Source organism: Triticum dicoccoides, chromosome 1A (assembly GCF_002162155.2).
Source record: "Triticum dicoccoides isolate Atlit2015 ecotype Zavitan chromosome 1A, WEW_v2.0, whole genome shotgun sequence".
Classification (NCBI taxonomy): Eukaryota; Viridiplantae; Streptophyta; class Magnoliopsida; order Poales; family Poaceae; genus Triticum; species Triticum dicoccoides.
In genome coordinates this window covers 90,571,012-90,579,521 of record NC_041380.1, presented here as the reverse complement: position 1 = coordinate 90,579,521, position 8,510 = coordinate 90,571,012, and positions in this window count along the sequence as shown.

Below are 8,510 nucleotides of genomic sequence, written 5' to 3'. Positions count from 1 at the left end.
CGTCTCACAGAAGCCAGCCTTTGGCCCTCTGCGAGGAGGGCGAGGCGGCGCGCTTCCAGTGCTTCATCATCGGCATCAGCCGGGAGGGGGGTGGACAAGTCGTGGGCCGCCGCGTGCGGGGCGTCGTGGGCGCTCTCGTCGGCCGGGCCGCCGTGGCCGACAACCATCACTTCGGTGGTGACAGCGTCGCGACCATCGGCTCGAGGAAGCGGGTTGTTGTAGATCGCAACGTTGGTGGGGAAGGTGTCGAACGAGGCCGTGTCGGAGCCGACAGGCATCAGATCGGTGGAGCCAACCGACTCCAGGTCCACAGCGGGCTTGCTGGAGACATGGAGCTGGTCGAGGAGGTTGGCGAGGTGGTCAGTGCCCGCATCAGAGGCGAGCTCGTCGGAGATGAGGGTCTTGTCGAGGAGATCAGCGAGGCCGCTCGTTGCGCAGGCGTTGGTGACGCCTTGCAGCGCGTCGTGGCAAGCGCCATCGGGTGTGCCGGGCTGGCTACGCTCGCGGGGGAGGAAGAGGGTTCCCGTCCAGAACAGGTCTCCGGCGGACGGTGCACCTGGCCCCACGGTGGGCGCCAAATGTCGGGTGGTAGGTGCGACATATGCCAACGGGTGGCTTATCATTGTGGGAGCCAGTAAGACGTCGCCGGTGCCTGGAAACAGGATGAGGCGAAGACATGCACGCCGGCGAATCTTACCCAGCTTCGGGGCTCTCCGTGGAGATAACACCCCTACTGCTGCTCTGTGGGGTCTCCGCATGATCACTAGATGGACAAGTAGCTACACAACGCTCCTTGAGCTGTTCGGTGGGAGGAGGAAGAAGGGCACGGCTTGCTTGCTTCTTCTCCTTGTGTGGTGTCTAAAACTAGCTGGGGGTCCAACCCTTTGCATGGGTGTCCCGGGGGGTTTATATAGGCCTACCCCCCGGGGGTACAATGGTAATCCGGCTGGGCGTGGGGACCAACCATCTGTGTCTTCGCTCTCCGGCTTCTGCGCCGGCTGCTGGGGCCCGCCGGCTGCCGGCTCCCTGGTCGACAGGCAGGCCCCACTGCCCAGGGCCTTGTCGGTGGCTGGTTGCTGTTGCTCAATCTTGGTGACGAGGGCTTTGCCGAGGTAAGCATGGCTATAGTGCTGCCGTCCGGCGGGTGGCCACTGTAGCCTCACCGCGTCTTGTCTCCTTAATGGGGTGTCTCCTTCGAGGGGGTGGCAAGCCGGCTGGAGAGAGCCGGCTCCGTCTCGGGCCGACTGGGGGAGGCCAGGCCGCCTTCAGGTGTCCCTCTGCCTGAAGGGGCCCACCGCCCGTGGGCCGTACTGGTAATCCATCGTGGATGACGTCAGGGTCAGTGTGGCAACAGTGCCGCGCCGGACGGGTCATGGCCTCCCGTACGGCGCACTGTGCCAGGCGCGCTCCGGGATTCGGGGGTGGCAGGCTCCACTGTAGCCACGCCCCGCCACATCTCCGTTAGGTGGATGCAAACTTTGAGGGTACGGTCTCGACCGCTTTATGGGAGCCGGCTTCTTGGAGTCGGCCTCCTCGCGACCGGCTTCTTGGAGTCGGCCTCCTCGCGGCCGGCTTCTTGGAGTCGGCCTCCCATGGCCTTCTTTATGAGGGCTAAAGTCGGACTGCCATCCGAAAGCCGGCCTGGGTGACGGCCAACGAGGGGAAGGTGGCCCCATGTCTTGGATTCTTGAGAGCCGAACGGGCTCGTAATTTTTTCAGAAGGGCCAGGGGATGCCGGCTAGGCTACCCATGGCTATTTACTCCGACAACCATACCGCGCCGAGAGCACCAGGGCGGTGGACGACGGCGAGGCCTAGGAAGGGGACCACACAGAGGCAGGGAAGACTCGGTAGTTGTTTCCCACGCAGAGGGGAGTATGACTGTACGAGGGTTTACTGGTTCGTCTGCCGTCGCCGAAGAATAACAGCAGGTGTGGGTGAGTAGAGGGATTGCTAGGCCAGCGATGGGAGTACGGGCGGGCGGTGAGGCCTGCACGGCAGCACAGTCGGCCGCGAGGAGGAGGGAGCAGGCAGTCCCGCCGGCGCTTGTTTGAGCGGCTGGAGCAGGAAGAGCAGAGATTGAAGAAGCATGACGGCCGTTGGATGGACATCCAACAGTCAGCGCTTGTGCGTCAACCTTTTTTTAGGAAAGCCTCAAATCTGTGGAAAACAGCATATAGCCCATCTGCCATTATTTCTAATAATTTACAGCCCATTTGCTAATTCTTAAGGTTTTTTGGAGCCCATATTCTTTTTGTTAGCATTACAGCCCATATTGTGGCAATGGTTAAAAAATTATACGAAATTTTGCATATTTCGGTGTGGTCCGTACTGTTTTTAATCCCGAAATTTCGACTCACATTCAAACTGATTTTAAAAATAAATGTATATCAATATAAAATCCAACAAATTCTCCACGCATAAAAATTAATGTAATTTAAAATCTTGAAATGAAAAAAAAATATTTGAAACTAATTGGCGGTTTGATGTGTTTTAAAAATGTACAACCCATTGCTCATTACTGATGGGCCATTTTCTCGGCCAGCCGAATGAAAGCTCTCCTCGTCTTGAAAGATTTGCAGCCCAACAGGCCTGACAAAGCGACTTACTTGACAAATCACAAAAAACTGGGTTGTGGCCGTGGACCTAGCTGTCAGCCTCTCCACGTACAGTACTCTTCCGATGGAAGTCATTCCTTGACCACGTTGACCACGCCGCGTGGAGAGCACCATGGCGGTGGACGACGGCGAGGCCTAGGAAGGGGACGACGCGGCAGTGGAAGCCCGCACGGAGAGGACTATGAGGGTTCACTGGTTCGGCTGCGGTGTGAGGCTGCCGTCGCTGCAGGGCCTGGCCAGCGATGGGAATAGTAGGGGGCGGTGAGGCCTCTGCGGCAGCACAGCTGGCCACGGGAGGCAGGACCATGCGGCACGACCGGCGCTGCTTTGGGCGGCTGGAGCAAGAAGACCAGAGGTTGAATAAGCACTACGGTCGTTGGATGGACATCGTACGGTCACTGGAGCTAGAATCATTCATATTGACTAAGTTGACAAAGCCCTTCGTCCCCGTCAACTTAGTAGGCCCACAAGTCACCCTCCCAGCAAGGTGGGTCCCAGCTAGCCGGGGGAGTATTGATTTTTTGTGGAGGCACTTCCGGTGGGTCCGAGCTGACAACGGGGGGAACGTTTTTTTCGCGAATTATGGTGGCCCGTCTGGTGGGTCCTAGCAGTCAGGGGGAAATGATTTTTTTCGCAAAATACTGGTGGCTGTCCGGTGGGTCCTCGCTGTCAGGTGGAGGAATAATTATTTTCCGCGTAATAAGGAGGCACTTCCTTGCGGCTGTCGTGGACCCAGCTGTCAGCCTCTCCACGTACAGTACTCTTCCGATGGAAGTCAGTCGTTGACCACGTTGACCACGCCGCGCCGAGAGAACCAGGGCGGTGGACGATGGCGAGGACTAGGAAGGGGACGACTCGGAGCCGGGGAAGACGCAGCAGTGGATGCCCACGCGAAGAGGAGTACGAGGGTTCACTGGTTCGGCTGCGGTGTGAGGCTGCTGTTGCCACAGAATAACAGGGGGTGTGTGTGAGTACAGGGATGGCCTGGCCAGCAGTGGAAGTAGTAGGGGCGGTGAGGCCTCCGCGGCATCACAGCCGGCCATGGGAGGCAGGAGCACGCGGCACGACCGGCGCTTGTTTGGGCGGCTGGAGCAAGAAGACCATAGGTTGAAGAAGCACTACGGCCGTTGGATGAATATCGTACGGTAAAAGGAGCTAGAATCGTTCATATTGACTAAGTTGACAAAGCCCTCCGTCCCCGTCAACTTGGTAGGCCCACAAGTCAGCCTCTCACTATGCTGGGTTCCAGCTGGCAGGGGGAATATTCATTTTTTTGTGCGTAATAAGGAGGCACTTCCTTGCATGGGAAGATAGCTGGTGGGTCCGACATGTCTGCGGGGGGCACTTTATTTCGCGAAATACAGAGGCCCTTCCGGTGGGTCCCAGATGTCAGGTGGAGGAATCATTATTTTGCGCGTAATAAGGAGGCATTTCCTTGTGTGCAGCCGTGGACCCAGCTGTCAGCCTCTCCATGCACAGTCTACTTCCGATGGTGTCGTTTGTTGACCACGTTGACCACGCCGCGCCGACCGCATCCAAGGTGGTGGACGACGGCGAGGCCCTGGACAGCAACGAGCCGAAGATGGGAAGATGAGGGAGTAGAGTCGCAGACAGAGAGGTGTACGAGGGTTAACTGGTTCTAGTGCGGTGTGGTTCGGCAGTCGGTGGAGAAGAACAGGAGGTGTGGAGGGGGGCAGGAATGGCCTGGCCAACGGTGGAGTAGCGCTTCATAGTGAAGCGTGCTAAGCAGAGCTGCTAGCAGCAGGAGGCGGGAGGTGGTCCCGGCGGCGCTGGAGGAAGAAGACGAGAGATTGAAGATGGATGCCGGTCGTTGGATGTAAATCCAACGGCTAACATGTCAGAATCATTTGTTGACTAAATTAATAACGACTTGCATTGGCTTCGACCTATTGGCCCACATTTCAGCCTCGAAAAATGTGGCACGTATTCAACCCATTTTTTTAGAATTTATAGTCTTTTTCTTGCGCGGTAGAATTTACAGTGAATTTGATCTTTTTTTGAATTACAACCATTAGCTGGGCTGGGTGAACAAATAATGTAGCGTCCATGCAACCCGTTTATTTTATTTCCTAAAAAAATACAGCCCATTTGCACTTTCTCGAAATACACGATTTTGCTGGACTGATTCTAATTATAATGTTGGGTTGGGCCAGCAATGTTATCAAAAAATAAAAGGGGGCTGAGCATTTTGTTATAAATATATTTAAATAATAAGTGATATTATTACATTCGTCCTTAAATTTACAGTCTTACCAAGCTTTATATAACAACATATAATTTTTTTTAGAAAAACAGGGAGCATCTCCCCGGTTCCATTGCTGAGAACGAAACCACAACATATTCTGATACAGCAGCTCAAAGAGTAGTTCGAAAGCAAAGGTAGAAAAGCTACAAACTAGGGGGGTGGATGAACAAGTTCTCTGAATAACACAAATCACCCGAGCGGTGCCAAAGGCAGAGCGGATAGAGCACTCAAATGACACAAGGAGGGTCCAACGAAGCCTTCATGGTCTTCAGCCGAGGGGCCGTGTCAGCCTACGGCGACCAGTAAGCAAGCGGAGACACCGGGCTGGAAGGTGTAGCATGGTGGATGTCCCTCTTTTTCGGCGCCAGGTGCCCATCGTCTTCATCAGAGATCTTGAGACGAGCCCACGGGTCCAGCCCCAGAGCAGGTCGAGCCTTGTTCAGCCACAGGTGATCGCCAACGGTTTCTGGAGGGATCTTGTTAGGGTTTCCACGAAGCTCATCAACTTGTCCTTGTCCGATCTGGAGGAGAGAATCGCCCAGTTCCTCACCATGTTCCTGATCAACCTCAAGACCTGCGGAATGGAAATCCAGGAGGTGTTACTGAAAATCATAGCATTTCTATATTTCCAGAGGCACCAAAGGACAGCTGAGCTAACAGTGTTTAAAATTGAGCACTTTTTGGTAGCAATCCAGAATCTGGCGACAGATTCGAAGGATAAGCCAATCTGACTAGAGAAATATTCCTCAATGTGGGCCCAGAGATGTTTAGCAACTATACATTCAAAAAATAGGTGAGAACAAGACTCTTGTTCCAAGCTGTAAACACAATCAAGGGGTTTGATGATGTGCCTCTTCCTAAGGTTATCCTAGTCATCAATTTGTTTTTGGAGAGAAGCCAGAGAAATACATGAATTTTAGGGGGAACTCTCAATTTCCAGACAGCAGGGATAAACACAGGTTGAACCCCTCTAAGGTTGATAACATGATAGAGAGATCTGGAGGAATACTTCCCCTTATTGTCCATCTGCCAAATCAGGGCATTCGGCTCGGCAGTAAAGGTAATGCTTTTGGCAATTTCCTCCAACTGGAACCATTGTTCCATGAGACTATCACTAAAGTTCCTTCTAAAAGAGAGTTTTAGGCATTGACCGTCCCAAACTTCATTGACACTTTTGTTAAGCTCATTGCGGACAGAGTAAATAGGCCAAAATTGGACTTCTAGGGGGGATGTGCCAAACCAAGTATCTTCCCAGAACCTGGTTCTGCTCCCATCCCCTATGTTCCATCTGTAGCCAAATTTCACAACATGCATAATAGATTTTAATCCTTTCCAGAATCTAGAGGTCTTAGGGTTGGAGGAAGGGACAAAAATATTAGGTTTATTTCCTAGGTATTTATGGGCAATAAGAAGCTTCCAGGGTTTCAGGTCTTCCTCATAGAATCTTTTTATCCAAGACCCTAGAAGACAGATGTTAATTTCTTGGAGGTTAGGTATGCCTAGGCCTCCAAAATCTTTTTTCATAGAGACTAGGGCCCAATTAGCAAGGTGTAGCTTCCTATTTCCCTCAAAATCATTCCACAAGCAATGAGACATCTGAGAATTGATGAGGTTCACTGCCCATCTAGGGAACTTGAAGAAGGAGAGGAGATACACTGGAATGCTAGCCAAACAAGCTTGTATGAGGATCAATCTACCTCTGTAAGAGAGAAGTTTGCCCCTCCACCCATCAATCCTTTTAATGATTTTATCCAGAAGGGGTTGGATATCCTCTCTCCTCAGTTTATCATAGTGGAGAGGGATACCTAGGTACTTAATGGGGAAGTTACCTTTATTGCAGACTAGAATAGAGAGGAAGTTAGCTAACTCCTGATCATCCATGTTGATAGGGATGAGTTCACTTTTAGAGTAGTTGATTCTCATGCCTGAGACTTGTTCAAACCAGGTTAGAACAGTTTTTAGATTGCTAGCATGTGTGGAGTCATTGTCTAAGAAAAGGATGGTATCATCTGCATATTGAAGGCAGATGATGCCACCAGGGTAGACCTCAGGACAGAGCCCTGCAATCAGACTATGATCAGCATCTTTGCTCGGCATTTTAGTAAAAACGTCCACTACTAAATTAAACAAAAGCGGGGAGATGGGGTCACCTTGCCTAAGGCCTTTACCAGCAAGGAAAAAAAATCACTTTCACAGTTATTTAACTTGACCCCAACAGACCCCCCATGAGTAAGTTGCTCGATCCAACTCTCCTCTATGAAAGGCTTGGAAAAGATCTAAGAGATCATTTTTCACCAAGTCCCAAAAATGCTGGTAAAACAAGAAGGGAATCCCATCATGACCAGGAGCCCCATCAGGATAAGAGCTAAAAATGGCTTCCTTCACCTCTGTCTTTGAAAAAGGGGCTTCTAGCAGCTCATTTTCAGCAGGAGAGACTTTTTCAAAAGCAGAGAAAAAATTGTTTTGTAGAGAGAACCCAGAAGGGTTTTCTTTCTTAAACAGGTCTTTGTAGAAGTCACTAGCCACTTTCAGCATCTCATCTACCTCAGTAACAGGGCCATTAGGGCCATCAAGGGAGTGAATGAGGGTTTTCCTCCTCCTCTGGTTAGCTACTGCATGGAAGTAAGCAGTATTTCTATCACCCTCCTTAATGTTCCTATCTCTAGACCTTTGTTTGGCTTTAATTTCTTCTTGAAGCTAAATTTTCTTGAGCTCTCCATGGATAAAGTTTAATCTATTAGTATCAGCCTCAGAGAGGTCAGTGGTTTCTGCCTTAATATCTAGAGAATCAAACTCAAGGAGGAGAAGCCTTTTGTATCTTCTAGGATTAGCTTCCTCATTGGAGTTCCACCCTTTGGTAGTTCTTCTAAATCTCCTGATTTTGATTTGCCAATTTTCTAGGGGGCAGCTGCTCCCAGTAGGCTCATTCCAGATTTTCCTGACTAGCTCAGTAAAATCTTCTCTAAGCAACCACCACTTTTCAAATTTAAAACTATTTCTCTTTGGAGTTTGGTTAAGACCAGAGTCCCAGAGCAAAGGAGTGTGGTCAGTACCACATCTGGGAAGAGCTCTACAACTAGAAAGGGGAAAAACTATCTAATTCTGTGTCACAGAAAATTCTGTCAATGGTGGACATAATCCTGGAGCAGCACTTCCAGCATATCTAGCAGAACTGTGGGTTTTCCTTCTGACAGGGCAATTCTCAACTTTATGGGTAACCATTTTGTAGATAAAACAACTCTTGGGCTTGACACATTTATCCAAATGATGTCCTGGTTCCCCACAGTTGTAGTAGATCACCTTAGAGTATGCCATAAGGCCCGAAGCAGGGGCAGGAGCAGTTTTCTGGATGTCCTATCTCTTCTTTTGCTGATTCTTGCCTTGAGATTTCCCACTGATCTGAGAGTCAGAACCACCAGCAGATTGATCTTGGGCAATTACAGGAGCCTGCCCAGATTGTGCCCCCATTTGGGGCGGAGGTGGGCTGTACCACTGCCCAACCGGCGCTCCCCCCATTGTGATAGGGGAAATTCATCGGAGTTCCTGGTTCCTTCTCATCCTCCAGCCAGATGTTGTCTCTCAGGAAGCAGAAATAACCACCAGACGGCTCAATTGAAGCAGATTGCA